At 45.1% G+C, this 19322-nt stretch overlaps 1 pseudogene; it reads left to right on the forward strand.

The window, feature by feature from the left end:
* Nucleotides 1–16029: 16029 nt before the first annotated feature.
* On the forward strand, nt 16030–17375 carry LOC144134688 (uncharacterized; annotated as a pseudogene).
* The last annotated feature ends 1947 nt before the right edge of the window (nt 17376–19322 follow it).

Raw genomic sequence — 19322 nt, forward strand, 5'->3', positions numbered from 1 at the left:
CTGCAGCCGCTCATAGCCGCTACTGCCTATTCGGAATCATAGTGAAAAATTGTGGACAAACGAGGAGAGTTGATTAATCTAGATCCCTCTAAGCGAACGCTCTTGGGAAACGATTACACAAAGAAGATAAAAGACACGAGGCCAAGGCTTTACCAACAAAAAGCAAATATTGCGAGATTGGAGCAAGGCTCTATGCGAACAAAGTGGGCAAACCGTGTGACCACAGTCCTCTTTTCTACTGGGCAGCACTACGACGCACAACAGGAAATGAATACACCCGAAGACAAAATAGTCGTGACTAACAGTTCGCAGAATTTACATGTCGACATTTTCCTTGCTTTGAGTTGGGGTGCAAGTTTTTGGACAGTTATCGAAGATGACAACAAAAGATGGGCAGCGAAGTATACCCTGTTTGAATTCGAATGGCGAGACAAATATTGGCCAGCCTTACGTCCACTACTCTTCTTACCCCAATAAAAATCACGACGCAAACATACACAGTTTTTGTGCTTAGCGCCTTGTAGAGTGCGTCTGACAGGTCACAGAGTCCATGTCTCGTTTTTGAATAGACGTGCTACATCAAAGAATTCAAGTTTTAGCAGCTCCCAAGTTGAGCACCGGGTAGAAAGGGAATCCGCGTGATTGCGTTCACGGGCTACGGCCACTGCGGGGTAACTATCGTGTAAAATGTACAAATTTCGCAGTATAGCGCGGTGCTATGAGCATCCGCTATATTTTTCGCACGGTTGTTGTCGGTGCGCTTCTGTGCTCAACACCAGCTCTTCACTGGCATCCATTTCTTCATCAGGTGCGTCTATCACCATTTAAACATCAGGGGCCAATGCGCTGTGTTTTCTCCTGTAGCTGCCACGACAACCTCGGTGCTCTGCGGTGCACTGCCGATGCTGAAGTTCGAGCTGTTCCTATTGCATTTATTGTCTTGACATGTGGTACGTGTTTTGGCTACCACTACAAAAGTACTAGTTCTCAGCTATTACTGGGGTATACCTAGGAAGTTACGCCTTGTCCACCCGTATCTAAGCCTCCTATGCTGCGCCAATGTGAGCGCTTCATGAGCTTCTTACAAGCATAGACCACTGTACCCTGGAGACTCGCTAGACTCAACGGTACTGAACAGTTTCCGCGGAAATACTCCGTCGGCCGCAGGTCTGTAGCCGTAGAGTAACAGTTCTTCGTGTTAAATGCAGGTCACACGTCTGCAACGGAGTTTTCATGAAACTCAATACGTGCCAAAACATCATTGTGCGCTTAGAAGGACACAAATGTTTAAGGCTGAAGATTAAACTAAATCACATGTAGTTCTTTACTGGACTGAGAATTTTATTGTAGGTGTGTTTCTGCCCTTTGTTCGACCTAGATGCCCACGATGCCGCCAAGAATCCATTAAGCGCATCTTACACCGTGGCCGAATAGCATACCCACTGAACCAGCCTACCGGGTAGGTAATATTCAAAACATTCGTGGAATTGGCTGTACTACAAGCAATGGCTAGGGTTCTTTTTTCGCACGCATGACAGTCTTTTGTTCCACGTCTTCTTTGCTTTCCTCCTCCAGAGACATTGAAACGTGCTTGACTATGGGCTCGTGTTGCCAGTCACCACTGTCATGCCTTAGGTTGAGCATTAGCAACAGCTTCATTTCCATGTCTCTGTCGAAAAGAAGATGATCAGAAGCAAAAAAAGGGAGCCTAAGGTATCATAAACATGACGAACGCGATCAATTATGTCTCACATTGCCGCGAAGCTTTGTAAAGTTTGATGCTTGGTGCCACTTTTGCTGTGCCACGGGAGGCTAACATATATCTCTGGCAAGATGGAACCGCTATGCAACTGTTTCTGCGTTGTTCGAGGTTTTCATAGGTGCTTACCGAACCTTATTCGAAAAGTACTTCTTGAGCGTTAGACTGGGCATGGCCGAAGGCGGAATGATTCTTTTTTTGGCGGACCGCCCAGTGCGCTCGCTGCCATCGCTGTCGACATGTCGTTCAGTTCCTTGCGGGCGCCATAAACAGTTGTAATTATACACCAGTCATGCGTCAGCATATGTGCTGTCATTTCAGAGTCAGTAATGTGACATCTCGTCGATGTGCTGGGTATTGATCCTAGTGCCTGGGAAACATGGCATTTCCAACACTGCGGTTACTCCCCTCGAATTTTTGTCTATTGCTAAAAATCAAAAGAGCAGATTCGGCCAGTTTCAGGGAACATGGACATCGTTCTAGAAATTCGCCGTCTGGCATTATCCTTACAATTTACTTTTCCTGTTAACTGAAAAATGTAACTATTGCGTTCTTTTTATGTTTGGTGAATAAAAATATATTGAGGAACTAGACTCTAAACGCAAACATTTTCTTCGCCAACGGTTCTTTTGCAGCGGCAATGGCCGTAAATATTTTGTATAATTATACCGGACATCTCATGGTGCTTAAAACTGCCGACTTATTTTTCTGTGAAATTCTTTCAGTCATACAAATAACATCATCGCACTCGATGTCGGAAATAGTTTTGTTAGCCGAAAGACATTCTACTGCTGAGAAAACCGGTTGCAAACATGATACTGCACAGTACACTGAAGGACGACGCAACTGTTATTTTGTGTCGGCTAGAGGCCGCCGCAGCCGCGCGCGTACATATGTCTTGCAGCTGATCCGTATGGCAGTGGGCACGTGTGGACTGTACAGCCCATTGAACAGCTGTGGCCGCCAATATATATTCAAATCGAACATATCTAGCAGCCTAATATATGCTCAATGATTTCATTTTTGCTTAGCCCCTTCTGAGATGTTTTGTTCAGCCTTGCTACATAGTGCCCCTCCGACGCGAATGTCCATAATATAGTGCTTTATAAGGAAAAGTTTGTCTGCAGCTTTTCTTCATTATATGGGATGGGTGTATAGAGATTGGTTTATGGTTTACGGGAATTCAGCGTCGGAATGCGACTCAGGCTATGGGCGACGCCGTAGTTAAGGGCTCGGGAAATTTCCACCACCTGTGGCTTTTTAGCGCGCGCTGACATCGCACAGCACACGGGCCTCTACAATTTCGCCTCCATTGAAATTCGGCCGCCGCGGCCGGTATCTAACCCGCGTCTTTCGGGTGAGCTGTCGAGCTCTATAACAACTGAGCCACCTCGGCTGCGATGTATAGACATTTTCTTTGGTATATGACAAGCTGCTGCGGTCTATGGGTTGCGAAAAAGGAAGTGAGTACACTGCTACTATTATTTATACTTACAATATACTTTACAAGATCTCTCATGGACGTTTGTTTTGTGGCGGATATGATCTGAAATATAAAAATCCAAACCACAAATCTAGAAAAGAAAGTTGTTTCTCGCGTGACATCAAAATACGAGCCACACTGGGAGATTCTGCAGTGGGCGTTACGCGCCAGTCGTGCAATTCCTTAAAATATTGTTGAATGAATTCTTGTTTATTGGGAACGTCCCAGAACTTCTCGCGGGCGCATTCAAGCTTTGTCTATGCTCGATGCACCTGCGCCGATTATGTAAATTCACACGCTTAGGCCTGTCCTCTCACGTCCGTTCCCTTTATTTTTGTTGATCTTTTCTTGCAAATGCCTTCATGCACTGAACAATATCTGTGAGGGAGCGGAGAAATGAATACGTGTGGTGAGTGTTCTCGACCAAAAGATTGTTTAGGTTTTACATATGCGGCGTCGCCTCCAGGTGCTTTGAAACGTTAGTGAAATTTGAGGTACTGGAAAGGCGCATCTGATGAAGCGAAAAATTTTGATATCCATCCGGTTTGAATGCGGAATAGCGCTCTGTTACTGAGATATGCGCGTCAAGAAATGTTTCACGAGGCCCTGTTCTGCGAAGCTGAAAAACTTGTTTTATGTATTCATATAAATTCTTATTTCGCGATGCGGACTGGCGGATCATCCATATGGTAGACAGCTTGCTGCGAAAGAGTTTTGCGAAGGTGGAAACGGCGAGTTCTTTTTTTCAGTGCGAAAGTATCTGAAGTGCCACACAAGAAAGGTGCTGTACACATACTGATGATTGAAAATACGCGAACCGTGCCACCGCCTATATTGATTACATCTTTATGGGCCAATACGTGATTTTTTTGCCAGTTTGTGGCCTTTGAATGTTGCGACCACTGATGACATGCTTAGTGCCTCTGGAACAAGACAGACATTTTTTGGACTTTGCTCTCGCAACATGCGAATGAGACACTACAATGCTCTCAGGGAGCTTATTGTTCCTAATCATCTCTTTCTCCAAGTCAGCAGAAAAAATAAGTTCCAGTGATGAAATTGTATTTAAAATGGCTGGCAATACATTGCATATAAAGAAACCTCTTGCGGCCGTCCGTTTCCTACTGTTCGAAGCTATTATCTAGAGGGAAATATACAGTGCAGGAAGAAGAGAGATGCTGCAAAAGAAGGCGAAAAGAATTTCCTATCAGAATTTAAAGAAAAGAAACAATCATCCTTTTATTTTCTTTGCTTTATATCACACAGGAATCTTTTTTTGCGTCCAATTTATTCGCATGAGCTGCGACAGTTTACGAGAGTGTTGTATATTTTATTTATTCTTGTTCTCTTTCTTTGAACCAAACTTGTATTATTTAAATGTATTTTGTGCTATAATTTTTTGTTGATTCAAAGCAGCTGTATAATATTGCAGCATATGCCCTCCTTCCCTGCAAGTAGATATTTTCAAAGCTTTCGCATCTTGTATCACTCCCGTCATGACTACCGAGGACATGTCGGGAGAATTTATTTTTTAAAATTACACATGGTCTCAATGTTCGTTCCTCGTGCACGAACAGCTGTCCCATAGTTTGTGGCTGTTAGGTTTGAAAATCACAAAATTCACGATATGCTCGTTTTTTCAGTGAGCCTTTTGTCTGGCTTTCGCTCCACCTGGCGCTGAGAGACATCACAGGGTAATAATGAACGTTAGGAATATGTGAACCCAATTGCGGTACGTTGTCTATCCACACGACATCGTAAATATTTTTTCGGGGTGCATAGCTTTGTTGCTGCGCGCTCAGTGATGCCGGCTTCACTTCAGATTCCTGCTAGACAGTGTAACCAGGAAATTTTGTGCATAGAAGAAAGGAATCTCCTTTTTTTTTCAGAGAAAAAAGTAGATTCCTTTCTGTTTTTTTCAGAGAAAAAAGAAAACAAAGTCTAAGAAGCAGTGCTGCCTAATGGTGTAACTTTTTCTCAGACGGTGCAACGTTTTAGTAAAGTTCACAACACCTTAGTTTTTCTTGCGGAAACCGCTCCAGAGAATAAGAAAAAGAACTGTTTCAGCGTAAGGGTTTTAGAAATATGAATAATGCGGGGACTCCGTGAGCATAGAAGGGACCGGTTTTTTCAACTCGTAAACCTTTTGAGCCGCTCTGGCTAATTTGTGCAACATTGACCACTAGGAATAACTAAACAAAAGTTCACATTTGCTCTGTAGCTGCTCATGATGTGCGTCTGATCAAATGTTTAAAGAAATCACTCAAGGTGGAGAAAATTTGTAATAAGAGAGTAAGTACTTATTAGCATCCGTCCAAGCACTCCCATACGAATACAAAGAAAAGCTATACAACTTTCTAAAAAAATTTTGCTAAAGGAAATTCGTCCTGTTCTGGGGTTCGAACCCGGGACTACCGCTTTACCGGAGCAGTCACTCCACTAACTGAGCTAGCTCTTGGTAGGGCGAGAGGGAATTGATGAATAATTCGAAGTGGGAATAGTGTTGGTCAACTGTTTAGGGGAATCGCCAAGCTGGAGTAAATTTGTAATTAGGGATCAGTTACCGTATGGCTGCGCTTGGGTGGATGCGAATGGGAACTTACTTCTTTAAATTGTGCGTCAGAAAATATAACCTAAAGTTACCGCAACAATAAGCAATACATCCAAATAATTTTCTGTAATGAGAGCAACAGCACTATGCGATATCAGTGCACGTTAATTAAAGAACTCCAGGTATACGAATTTCCCGGAGCCCTTCACTGCGGCGTCTCTCATAGTCTGGGTCGCTTTGGGACGTTAAACCCTCATAAACGAAACGTAAACAAAACAGAAACACTCAACCATTTAACATCTTTTTCCATATTCCGCTTCAACCTCTACAGAAGCGATGAGTGTTCTTCATTGTGTTTGAGAGGGTTCGAGACAATTTTTTTGGTAATAATTTATTCAAGTAAATGCCTTTCGCGCTATGAATTGTTTTATCAAAAGGAGAGCATCCAGCTGTTTTGTGGTGAGGGTTTTTTGTTAAGAAATACAACTTTGTGTTTGCATGAAAAAAACGCTTGATTTTATTTGCGTTAGTTTCCTTTGGGTAACCGCTATTGTTCAGCGGCGGATGTGTGGTGTGGCGGTGACTTTTTCGCCGTACTCTAATGTAGGCGGGCCTGAGATAAGCAGGGATCAATATGATAAGGAAGCTGCGTTTATCTGTACAACATAATCACACTGGAAATTGCGGTTTCTTTGTACGACACAGCACTACCAATACGCTGTTTATTCACCCTGCTCTAACAACCCGGTCAATGCACGAGGTTGTTGCAGCTATATACATACAGAGGAATCACGTTTTTCACTTTCCTCCGCGTTAGAGAAGAGATAAGGGTGTATTTACTGGCCTACTTTCTTAAGTACCACTTCTTCCAGCTACAAAGAGCATTTATACAAAAGTGTAAGCAAGACTCTAACAATCTAATCAAAGCTGTAACACTGTTATTCGAATCTAAGGATGTAAATCAGGTTCTAAACTCGAGACCACTCATTCCTAGGCACACCTGTGAAGCATCATTCCTGTTTTATTTAGAACGTAGTTTTAATTCGATGCTGCTGACGCAGCCATCTAAAAAAAAACTCAGCCTTATTATCGCAAACAAAATCCCCGGTTCGCCAGCTTCCCAAAGAAGGACAGCCCTTTTTTACGACACCTTGAGATAGAGAAACACATCCCTGGAAACGACTCCTCGCTTCTACTCGATTTCATCGGTTGGCGACGCCAGCGACGCACCACGCAAATACTAAACTAGGATTCAGCTGTATTAAGGCATTCGGCCATAGCCGCCGTTGTCGCAATTAACAATCTGCAAAATTCTGTTATTCAGCCTGCTCAGCAAACTTTTTACCGGTCAAGATAAGGAGTTAGAGCAGCAGGAGATTCCACAGTCCCTCCGTTGTAATCTTTTCGAAGACAGGGGCTTGTACACTTAAAAGCAATAAAGAACTTCTTAAGACACATTTTAGTTTCAAATTTTTCTAAATTAAAATTCTGAATCTAATTTTTTAAATGAGAACATTGCGCAGTTTACAATTTACAAACTAAAATTTCAAATTTAAATTCAAAATTTAACTGCAAATAAATTTTAAAATTACGAACACTTCTAGTTTACGATGTAAATTTGGACCGAACTTTATATTTTCGTTAATATTTGAAAACAAATTTAACTTTAAAAGTTGAAATTTGAAAAAAAACGAAAATTTGCCTAAACGAATAGCAAAAACTCCAGTCACTGCGACACAATCGGCTGCATGGATGGTATAGAGAGACTCGGAAAAACTTCTGTTGTTGTAAAGGTATAAACCGGCCAAAAGCCGACGAGTGTGCCTCAGTGTTCTCGCCCGACCGCTCCTGGAGTCGTTCAGAGAGGTCGCATTCTTAGGAAGATGGACGGGAACCGTCTGGAAACGTTTCCAAACCGCTCTATTTACAATTAAAATGCACCTGCACTCTAGAAAGGAGCCAACTCTGACCGCTTCCTCGTTATGTCATCCATGTCGAGATCAGTAACAGCAAGGCATGTAACAGAAAAGAGGACCGTGAACAAGGCACAATGGTAGAACCACTATATTCTTGGCAGAATAGAAATGCCTGAAGCGAGTGGATCTTACTATTGTATTAGCTCGAAAACATATGCGTGCAAAGTTAAATAGCGCGCACATGTTACCGGTAACGTTCCTTCTGCTGTTGCAGTAATTACCTCTCCGGGTGGGTCCCTCCTAATCGTCTTTTCCACTACTACCTCACTCCTCCTAACTCCTGCGCTGCACCCAGGAGCAGCATAGCTCGTCAGGGCGCCAATCGTATGCTAATCACGCGAACCTGGGGCACTTTTCCAGGTACATTGGATTTAGTTGCCCGTACGCTGTCTTGCACGCGACTATTTTTCATTTCAGCTTTCTCCTTTCTCTCCCGTCGATAAGTAAATTTTCGCACTCAGCTGTGCTCGTGTTTGGCTCCAGCCCTGTGAATATAAAAGAGCCCTGGCATTCGTACGACAGCAGTCGTCGATACAGGCTTTTTTCTCCTGATTTCGAACACCAGTCTTCGTGCGCCAGCAGATTGATCAGTGTTCTCTTCTTTGTTCCCGAGGAAGGAGTACGTGCTTTCCTCACCGGCTTTTCCGCCAAATGCCGGAGTGACATGTTGAACTTCAGCACAGTCTTGTAGGTGAAGGTAACACTATCATTACCTGTTTCACGGGTGGAGGTGTTGTGTTTCGCTTGAAGCTTGATTAGAGTTTTAACTTAGTTCTATGTTGAAGGTATTGTTCGTCTCTCGACAGAAATAAAATAAGTACAGTGAAGCCTGGTTGATTCCGAATGCCTTAATTTTAACATAGGAGTGATTCCTACCTTCATACCACTGGAGCCTTCGTGGAGTCCACATCAGGCACTTTCAACGTCAAACGAAGCGCGAGTACTGTCCGAATTGGAACAAAACTGTGAGGCGTTAGGTTAGTCTGATGACACTAACGCGCTTGATATTCACTTGTATGTCACGAGGAACAGCATGGAAGTGTTGTGGATGCATCCGATATTTGCCCTGGAGAGTGTTTACTATTTTAGCGTTAGAGTTACCTTTTTCACGTTTTATTAGACACTGGCAGTGCAGTAAAATGTATCTTTGGTCTTAATTCCGCATATTTACAATCTTCATCGTGTTCTTTTTATGCGTTTTATGCTTATATTATCATAATTCTCACATCAAGCAACGTTTCTAGGATTGTACTCAGAAAACCTAGAGTCAAGAGAGGTCCGTACGCCGTTTTATTATTGGAATAGCCGTTTTTAAGTACAGGCGTTATCTTTGCTTGTTTTCGCAGTTAAACGAAAGCAGTAATTGTGAAAATGGGAATTAATACATGAGAACACTTTTACTCCTGCCTGGTTGCTAGGCTTCTTTGAGGTGACATGCTTGGGGAATGGGTCTTTGACTCAGATCCGAAAAAGGAGAGCTCTTCTTGATGTAGATCTATTTTCATTTTAACTAAGCTTCACGTGCCGCTTGCAGGGAGGCGGCACATCTTTCTGGCCGACAAAAAGCGATCCTTTCTATTAAAGCTCAGCGAGACAAAAAAGTTCTGCTGAATTTTTGTGCTGCTCGTGTGAGGCCTAGCAAAAAGCCGAAGAAGGCAAAAAGGTGACAACGTAAATGGCACTGAAAATGCATTACGTATTGTTATTTAGAATTATAGTACAGTTCATAGGCCAGATACGAAGTAATCCTTAAGTTGTAAGTCGTTCGAAGCTACGCAAAGAATTCTGTTTTCTTTTCTTTCCTAACTATAATTATTAGAAAAAGATTTGCTAGCGAACCCCTAAATCACGTTACGGCAGCCTTTTTTATACGCTGGAAGAAAAACGTTTTCTGTAGCGAAGGTTGAGTTTTGTTCCTACATCTGATGGTGGGCTGGTAGACAGAGGAAATTTTTAAATGCGAAGTTGTCTATTAAATATTTAAAAAAAATGTAACGATGACGTGCCATGTGATGTGAGAATCGTAGACTTGCAAAAAGCAGCGACGAAGATGCAGTGAATCGTGAAGGTAAAAATACCAAGGCATTCTTTTGGGCGTAAAGCGAGAAGTATATGAACTATATACTGTAAATAGATATGAACTTATATGAATATATAGATAGATATGGAACTGTAAACAGATATGTATAGAACAGAAATATAGTGAGACAGATTTGTATAACAGTACTTCTTGCTGGGCTAGTTGGTGTAACATTGTGTAACAAAAGTAAAAACAGTGCTAATTTTACACAAATCACACAGAAAGACAAGAGAGCTCCCGTCCTGTGTGGTCTTTTTGTGTAGTTTGTGTCAAAATTAGCCCTGTTTTCACTTTTCTTAGACAGATTTGCAGTGAAACTGAAGGGGGCCTGAAGCAGAGCCTTAATGAGACAATATATCAAGCATTATAAAACATATATGAACATGAAGTCACAATATACGAAACATGATTGGTTAATTTAAAATCCGGATAGAGATCCACTCCTAAAAACACAATGCCGTCGATGAGTGCAATATCAAGCGTTGCCATGTGAAGGCAATGTGAGGAACTTGCTTACAGGATGACCTGAACGCTAAAGTTTTGAATTACACAGCCTTTTGTACGGCCCCAATTTTCCCCCAAACCAGACTTGTTCATGAGACAACCAGTGCAAGGACTTGAAGTAAAGAGCCTGATGTGGTATGCGTATACAATTGTATCGTAGAAATGTATTCACTCATTGAGACCATTTGTTTAAGTTAAAAATTAGCGGGGTATAAGAATACAGCCTTGATATTAATTTGCGAACGATTATTATGACATTACACAACTTGGGCCGATGCTAGAGGATACGTTTTAATGAAGACAATGGTATTTCGTTCGTGCACTCATCTTCAAGCTTAGCAAATAAGGCGTCATGATTTGTCTAATTGAACGCCTTTCCAAAGTTAACGAAGACAGCCTCGGCAAAATTACCTCCGTCAAATGCCGACCTGATTTTATCACTAAATCATTCCAACGCAGTGTCAATAGGTAAAACACCAAAAACCGTACTGCATAGAAAATAAATTTTTGTGTTTATAATAACACATAGCAAATCTTACATCAAGCAACATCTTTAGGATTGGGCTAAGGAAAGCTGCTGTCAAGATACGTCTATACGCGGTGATAGTATAATAAAAGCCGTTTTTGTGCAGGCATTAACTATGCTTGTTTTTACAGTTGAACGAAAGCACTAGTTGTGCAAACAAAAATAAATACATGACAGTGCTTTACACAATAAAATTCTTACAAAGTTTCTCTAGGAGGAGCTAAATTTTCATCTCAACAAAGGCCCCTATTTAGGGTGGCAGTAACGGTTGCAATTTCTGGAGGGCATACCGGATAAATAAAATGAAAGTTCGCTGCATAGTAGAAGACTTCACATGAAGGAGTGCACTGTATAGCACCAGGGTATGAGTAATGAATGATATAGTGGTAGTTTCAGGAGGGTTGTTCAAAAACTAGTTGACAAGCTTCCACTTTCACTTCGAATCATTTTACCATCATGTTAATTTTATTTAGATACACTTTTTCTCAGCGTACTGTAATTCAGAAGTAAGCATACTGGTGCTCGCAATGCCGAGTTTTGAGACACACCAAACGACTGCTTTTTTTTGCTTAAGTATTCTTTATTACAGGTCCTAAACAGGAGAAAGCCAGTCAAGCATGGAGCCAAGGTGCGACGTAAACGTTTTTCCGTAAAGTTCCGAGACTGCTTTATTTTCTTCTCTAGAAATTATTCCTCAAAAATAATTTTAGGTGCGTACGTGTAGCGGCATCTGTTCGGGCTAACCTCTGCTATTTAGGTTAATTGCTGTGGCTGGCGGTAGTTGAAACTACATGTAGAAAAACACGTTGTCACTAGCCGTCTGCGCATTGTACTGTGAGTGAATATGGAGAAATGGGCGTGCACCTCGAACAGCGCGTAAACATAAAATTATGTGTGAAGCTTGGCAAGGCAGCCACACAGACTTATTAGCTCCTTCGTGACGATTACGGCAACGAGACATTATCTCCGGCGCGAGTTTTCGAGTGGCACAAGAGGTTCCTATCGGAGCGAACGTCGGTGGAAGACGACACAAGGCAGGGGCGCCTTTCAGCCTCACGGAATGAAAACAACGTGGCTCGATTAGGGAAATCGTACAGCAATACGGCACCATTACAGTCCACATGCTATCAGATGCTGTCGACATTAGTAAGAAAACATACCACCAAATTTTACGTGAGAACTTGGAGAAACGAAAGCTGAATGCCAGACTCGTGCCGCCCTCCCTCACACAGAACCAGGACACGCGGGTATCAGTGAGGGCTGATTTGCTCTCCAAGGAAGAGAAGGATGCCGTATTCGTCGACAGCATCATTGCTGATGCCGAAGCATGGTGTTTTGAATACGATCCTCAAAAAAGAGGCAGAGCGCTGAATTGTGGTCCACAAGCTCTCCGGCGTCGAGAAAAGTGCGACGACGGAAGACCAAAACAAAGACGATGCTGATAGTTTTTTTCGACGCCAGAGGTGTCATACACCACGACGTCGTCCCACAAGGGCAGACGGTGAATCAGGAGTTTTATATCCGCTTGCTCGAACATATGCGTGATGCACTGAGACGCCGTCGCCCTGACTTACGGGCATCTGTATAATGGTGCCTTCGCCATGATAACGCCAGGCCGCACACTGCTCTCAGCGTGACAAAATTTCTCGCCAACCACAGCATCAGTGTACTTCCTCATCCGCCATACCCGCTTGACCTCTCCCCATGCGATTTTTTCCGGTTTCCTTGTCTGAAGACAGCCATAAAAGGTCGCTGGATGGGGAGCGTGGACGCCTTTCAAGGCGCCACGACAAAGGAGCTGACATCCCTGCCAAAAGAAGCGTTTTCCAACTGTTTCCAAGACCTCAAGAAGGTTGGAAGCTCTGTATAAACTGCGCTGACATCGTGACGTGCACTGACATCGCATAGTGTTGTTGCTCTCATTAGAGAAAATTATTTGGATGCATTAATTATTTCTGGCGGAAAATTTAGGTTATCTCTTTGAGACGCACATTTTAAAGGATTAAGTACATATTCGCATCCTCGCAAGCGCAGCTATACGGAAACTGGGGGTTCCCCTACACATTTAACCAACACTATTCCCACTTCGAATTATTCATCAATTCGCTCCCGCCCTACCAAGACCTAGCTCCGTTGGTGGAGCGACTGCTCCGGTAAAGCCATGATCCATGTTTCGAACCCCGGACCAAGACGAATTTACTTTATCTAAAAATTTTATTAGAAAGCTGTATAGCTTTCCTTTGTAGGCCTTTGTATGGGAGCGCTCGGACGGATGCCAACGAGTAATTACTCTCTTATTACATATTTTCTTTACCTTGAGTGATTTCCCTAAGCATTTGACCAGACGCACATTATGAGCAGCTACATAGCAAATGTGAACTTTTGTTTAGGTATTCCTACTGCTCATTTTTGCACAAATAATCCAGAACGGCTCAAAAGCTTTACGAGTTGAACAAGCCGGTCCCTTCTATGCTCACGGAGTCCCCGCATTATTCATATTTCTAAAACCCTTACGCTGATAGTTCTTTTTTTATTCTCTGAAGCGATTTCCGCAAGAAAAGCTAAGGTATTGTGAACTTTACTAAAGCGTTGCACCGTCTGAGAAAAAGTTACACCATTAGACAGCACTGCTCCTTAGACTTCGTTTTCTTTTATGCGTTGCATATTGCAATCACTCAGTTCAGCCCTTGGGCGCGGCCGGGAAGCCACAAACCACGTGACGGGACATCACGACAGCCGGAGGAAAAGCTGGGCCCCAACTCGCGCGGTCGCGCGCCACCACCTGACTCCCGCTCCTCCCGCTAGGGGTGCTGCGCCGGCGCGTGACGTCACGGAGGAAAAGCTGGGCCCCAAATCGCGCAGTCGCGCGCGGCCGCAGCCACCACCTGACTCCCGCTCCTCCCGCTAGGGGCGGGAGTTGACACGAAATGGAGAAAGCGAACTAGAAAATTGACAAGCAAATATCTGGACAGCAGTAAGGGGGCAAATCAGCAATTATCGGTTAAGAAAAAGGTTAAAGGAACAGAGAGAGCTTTGTGGAAAACAGGGATGCTGACGAAATCGGCACTAGAAACATACCGGACCTTTAAACAGGAAATTGTCAAAGAAAATATCTATGACAATTGTAGGGGAAGTTCTTTGTTGTTTGAGGCCAGGACTGGAGTTTTGCGGACTAAGAAGTATAGAGTCAGGTACCAGGAGATAGACACTTTGTGCATTGCGTGCGGAGAGGAGGAGGAAACGGCTGAACACTTGATACTTTTCTGTAAAGGGCTTCACCCTACAGTGGAAGGCAGCGCGGCTGACTTACCCAAGGCATTGGGGTTTAGGGATAGTGAAGGGAAAGTGGATTTTAAGAGGTTAGAAGTAACCAAGCGAAGGTTATCTGATTGGTGGCTAAAAGCAAGACAGGAGTAAAATTTCACAAGACATGGCTAGGTGGCTTGAGCCACCGCCCGATGTAAAGGGTTCAGCCGTATCCATCCATCCATCCATCCATCCATCCACGTCACGGAGGAAAAGCTGAGCCCCAACTCGCGCGGTCGAGCGCGGCCGCAGCCACCACCTGACTCCCGCTCCTCCCGCTAGGGGCGCTGCGCCGGCGCGTGACGTCACGGAGGAAAAGCCGGGCCCCAACTGGCGCGGTCGCGCGCGGCCGCAGCCACCACCTGACTACCGCTCCTCCCGCTAGGGGCGCTGCGCTATGATTGACGTCACGGCATATGTATAAAAGAGCTGCGCTCCTTCGCCGGGACAGTCTTATACCCCTGTCACACGGGCGTTTCGAGGGCCCTCAAACCGATAGTCTATCGACTCAAAGGCGATCGAGCGCTGCTACACAGGCAGTTTCAATGGCGATCGAGTCAATAGCCTATGGAGTCAACGGAGCAGCACGGAACTCCATCGAGATATGCAACGCATTCTTGTCTTAACCAAGCTAAGCCTGGCCATTTTTTTTCTCTGAAAAAAAAACAGAAAGTAGATGCATTGTTTCTATGCACAAAATTCCGTGGCCGCACTGTCTAGCGGGAATCTGAAGTGAAGCTGGCATCACTGAGCGCGCAAAAACAGACCTATGCACTCCTAAAAAACATTTATAATGTCGCGTACATAGACAACCTACCGCAATCGGTTGCACATATTCCTAAAGTTCATTATTACCCTCTGATGTCCCTCAGCGCCAGGTGGAGCGAAGGCCAGACAAAACATTCACTGAAAAAGCGAGCATATCGTGAATGTTGTAATTTTCAAACCTAACGGCCACAAACTACGGGACAGCTCTTCTTGCCTGAGGAACGAAGTTTGAGTCTATGTGTATTTTTTTTAAATAAGTTCTCCCGACATGTGCTCGGTAGTCATGACGGGAGTGATACACCATGAGAAATGATTGAAAATATCTGGTTGCGGTGAAGGAGGGAGTTGGCGGCAAAATTACACAGCTCTTTTGAATCAACAAAGAATTAGAGCTCAAAATGCAGCTAAATCATACAATTTTTTTTTCAAAGAAAGAGAGCAAGAATAAATCAAATCTGTTTCACTCTGCCACAGTGTCGCAGCTCATGCGAATAAATAGAAAGCAAAAAATGATTCTTGTGTGACATAAAGGAAAAAAAATTAAAAACATAATTTTTGCTTTTCTTTAATTTGTTATAGAAAATTCTTTTCTCCACCTTTTGCAGCATCTCACTTCTTCCTGCACTGTATATTTTCCTTTAAATAATAGCTTTGAGCAGAAGGAAGCGGACGGCAGCAACACGTTTTGTATGGAGGCAATGTCTTGCCAGCCATTTGAAGTACATTTTCAACACTGGAACTTATTAATTTTTCTGCTGTCTTGAAGCAAAGAGATAATTAAGAACAATAATTTCCCTGAGAGCATTGTAGTGTCTCATTTGCATCTTGCGAGAGCAAAGTCCAAAGAATGCCTCTCTTGTTCCAGAGGCACTAAGCATGTCGAATGTTGTCCCAACATTCAACGGTCAAAACTTCGCCAAACACTCTCTTCGCCGCTACTGTTGTGCTGTAAGTGTAGCCTCTTTTTGTGGGCACAGGTTCGCCCAATAAAAGTTTTGTCTTTCACAGTATTGCTACTGTGTTCTACAACGTCACCACCACGTTACATCTGATGGAGGTGCTTCTTTTTTTTGTTCATGTACCGGACGCCCCCGACAAGCCGTGATTCCAGCCCGGACCGCTAAGAGAACACCAACGTAGTCCCGGACAATCAAGCAAGCTGCCGTCTTCAACAGCTGCCCCCGGAACACGGACTTCTACCTAAGAAGACCAAGAAGATTGTGGCCGAGGCAACCCCAATGGCAGCCCCAGCGTCGCACATCGTGCTGCAGCAGCCCACGGAACCACCGACGTTCTGCGGTTCCACATTTCAGGACCCGGAAAGCTGGTTAGAAACGTATGAGAGGGTCGCTACGTTTAAGCTGGGCAAGCGACGACAAGCTGCGACATGTCTATTTAGCATTTGAGGACGCCGCTAGGACGTGGTTCGAGAATCGAGAAGCCACCTTTACGACGTGGGACCTGTTCCGAAGCAGCTTCCTGCAAACATTTACAAGCGTCCTGCGAAAAGAGCGAGCCCAAGCTCTACTGGAGACCAGAGCGCAGCTGCCGAATGAGACGATCGCAATCTTCACTGAGGAAATGAGCCGTCTGTTCCGCCACGCCGACCCGGAAATTTCCGAAAAGAAAAAAGTCCGCCTACTGATGCGTGGTGTAAAGGAGGAACTTTTCGGCACAATGATACGAAGCCCACCGATGACCGTAGAAGAGTTCCTTCGCGAGGCCACCAGCATTGAGAAGACTCGAAATGCGGAACCGAGAATTCAACCGCCGCACGAACTCGACAAACTACGCCGGAGTTCAGTCACTGGCCACCGACGACTTGCGCGATACCATCAGGAGAGTCGTACGAGAGGAGCTTCAAAGGAGCTTCCCTTCATCGCAACTTCAAGTGGCCTCCGTCGCCGAAATTGTCAAAGAAGTCCAACGACCGCTGGAAGTTCCCGAGGTAAAACCACAATCATCGCAGCCCCAGCCAGAAGCGATGACCTATGCCGCCGTCGCCCGCCGTCAAGGTCCCCCTCCACGACCGCGCCAGGACCCTGTGACGCCGCAATTCCGTCGACCACCGCCGCCGCCGCCGCCAACACGCCCACCCGTCGCCCAGCGCAGCTACCCGAGGAAGACCGACGTTTGGCGCGCTCCTGACCACCGCCCGCTCTGCTACCACTGCGGGGAAACCGGCCATGTGTACCGCCGATGCCGATACCGCGACCTGGGATTGCGGGGGTTCGCCGTGGACGCACCGCGCCCTCGGGGAGGCGAACGCCCTCGTGACATCGCCGACTACCTCGCCGCTACTCACTGGAGCCCTCGACGTCCATCCCGGTCGCCGTCACCAGGCCGCTACCTGTCGCCCCAGCGCCGTCCATACACTGGCCCAGCACGGGGCCGCTCTGCGAGCCCATATCCGGAAAACTAAAAGCAGCAACCGATGGAGGTGCGGATTCTGTTCGTCGAACTGACGAATATCCTCCGCCGACGACGAAGACGACGCAGAGACCACCTCGACGACATAATAACGACACGCCGCCGTCCCGACGAAGTCAGGAAGCCAAGAATACACCGACGAAAGGCGACTTGACGACGCGACGTTCCAACTTCAGTTCAACACGACGCAGCCGTGATCCGGCACCAAGACCTAACTGCAACGCAAGACAAAGAACCACCGACCTCGACGTGCCTCTCGAAGGCCACGCAGTTACCGCCTTAGTGGACACATCGCCGCCCAGTTGAAGAAAGTTAAGACCGCATGGGAAGGCCCTCAAATTCGGACCGCTGGAGGACACCTCATCACGCCGACTGGAATCTGCACGGCAAGAATAACCATTCATGACCGCACTTACCCCGCACCTCCACCAGATGTAACGTGCTGGTAACGTTGAAGAACACAGTAGCAATACTGTGAAAGACAAAACTAACTTTTATTGGGCGAACCTGTGCCCACAAAAAGAGGCTAACTTACAGCACAACGGTAGCGGCGAACACGGTCGGCGATCGTCGAAAATCTGATCCGCGGGTCGAGCGCGTCGGCTGTTATATAGCAGTCGTCGAATGTTCCAGACTAATCGTTGGGACCCGCGTGCCTTCCACAAAGTTCTACACCATTCGCGTCAGGTGATGAAATCAGATAACATAAGGTTCGGCTACAAGAGACAGCGAATAGAAGCATCGATGACTTGCCAGAAATTTCGGATAGATGCAGGCGCGTCCCGCGCTGTGCGATAACACTTGTTAGGCGGCGAAACGTGGTCGCCCGATAAAAATAAGTACACGTGTCAATATAGGCGCCGGAACAGTACCCGTATCTTCAATCATCAGTATGTGTACAACATCTCTCCTGTGCGGCACTGCAGATACTTTCGCATCGAAAACAAAAACTCACCGTTTCCACCTTCCCAAAAGTCTTACGCAGCAAGCAGCCTACAAAATTATTGTTCCGCCACTCAGCAACACGAAATAAAGAGTATATATGGACACGTAAACCAAGTTTTCGAGATTCGCAGAACAGGACCTCGTGAAACACGCGTCTCCAAAAGCATATCTCAGTAACAGAGCGCTATCCTATTTTCAACGCTGATGAATTTACAAATTCCTCGCTTCATCAGATGCGCATGTCCAGTTTCTCAAATTTCATTAACGCATCAAAGTACCTGGAGGCGACGCAGCATATGTAAAACCTAACAATCTTTTGGTCCAGAACACTCACCAACAGATTCATTTCGCCGCTTCCTAATGGATATTGTTCAGTGCATGAAGGTTTTTCAAGAAAGGATCAACAAAAAGAAAGGGAACGGAAGTGAGAGGACAGTCCTAAGACTGTGAATTTACATAAGTGGCGCAGGTGTTAGACACAGCTTGAATGCGCCCGCGTGAAGTCCAGGGACGTTACCAAAACAGAGGAATTCATTCAACAATATTTTAAGGAATTGCACGACTGGCGCGTAACGCCCACTGCTGAATCTCCCAGTGTGGCTCGTATTTTGATGTCACGCGAGAAACAACTTACTTTTCTTGCTTTTGTGATTTGGAATTTTATATATCAGATCATATCCGCCACAGAACAAACGTCCATGAGAGATCTTGTAAAGTATATTGTTAGTATAAATAATAGTAGCAGTGTACTCACTTCATTTTTCGCAACGACCGCAGCAGCTTGTCATGTACAAAAGAAAATGTCTATACATCGCAGCCGAGGTGGCTCAGTTGTTATAGAGCTCGACAGCTCACCCGAAAGACGCGGGTTAGATACCGGCCGCGGCGGCCGAATTTCAATGGAGGCGAAATTATAGAGGCCCATGTGCTGTGCGATGTCAGCGCGCGCTAAAGAGCCACAGGTGGTGGAAATTTCCCGAGGCCTTAACTACGG

Source organism: Amblyomma americanum, chromosome 5 (genome assembly GCF_052857255.1).
Source record: "Amblyomma americanum isolate KBUSLIRL-KWMA chromosome 5, ASM5285725v1, whole genome shotgun sequence".
Lineage (NCBI taxonomy): Eukaryota > Metazoa > Arthropoda > Arachnida > Ixodida > Ixodidae > Amblyomma > Amblyomma americanum.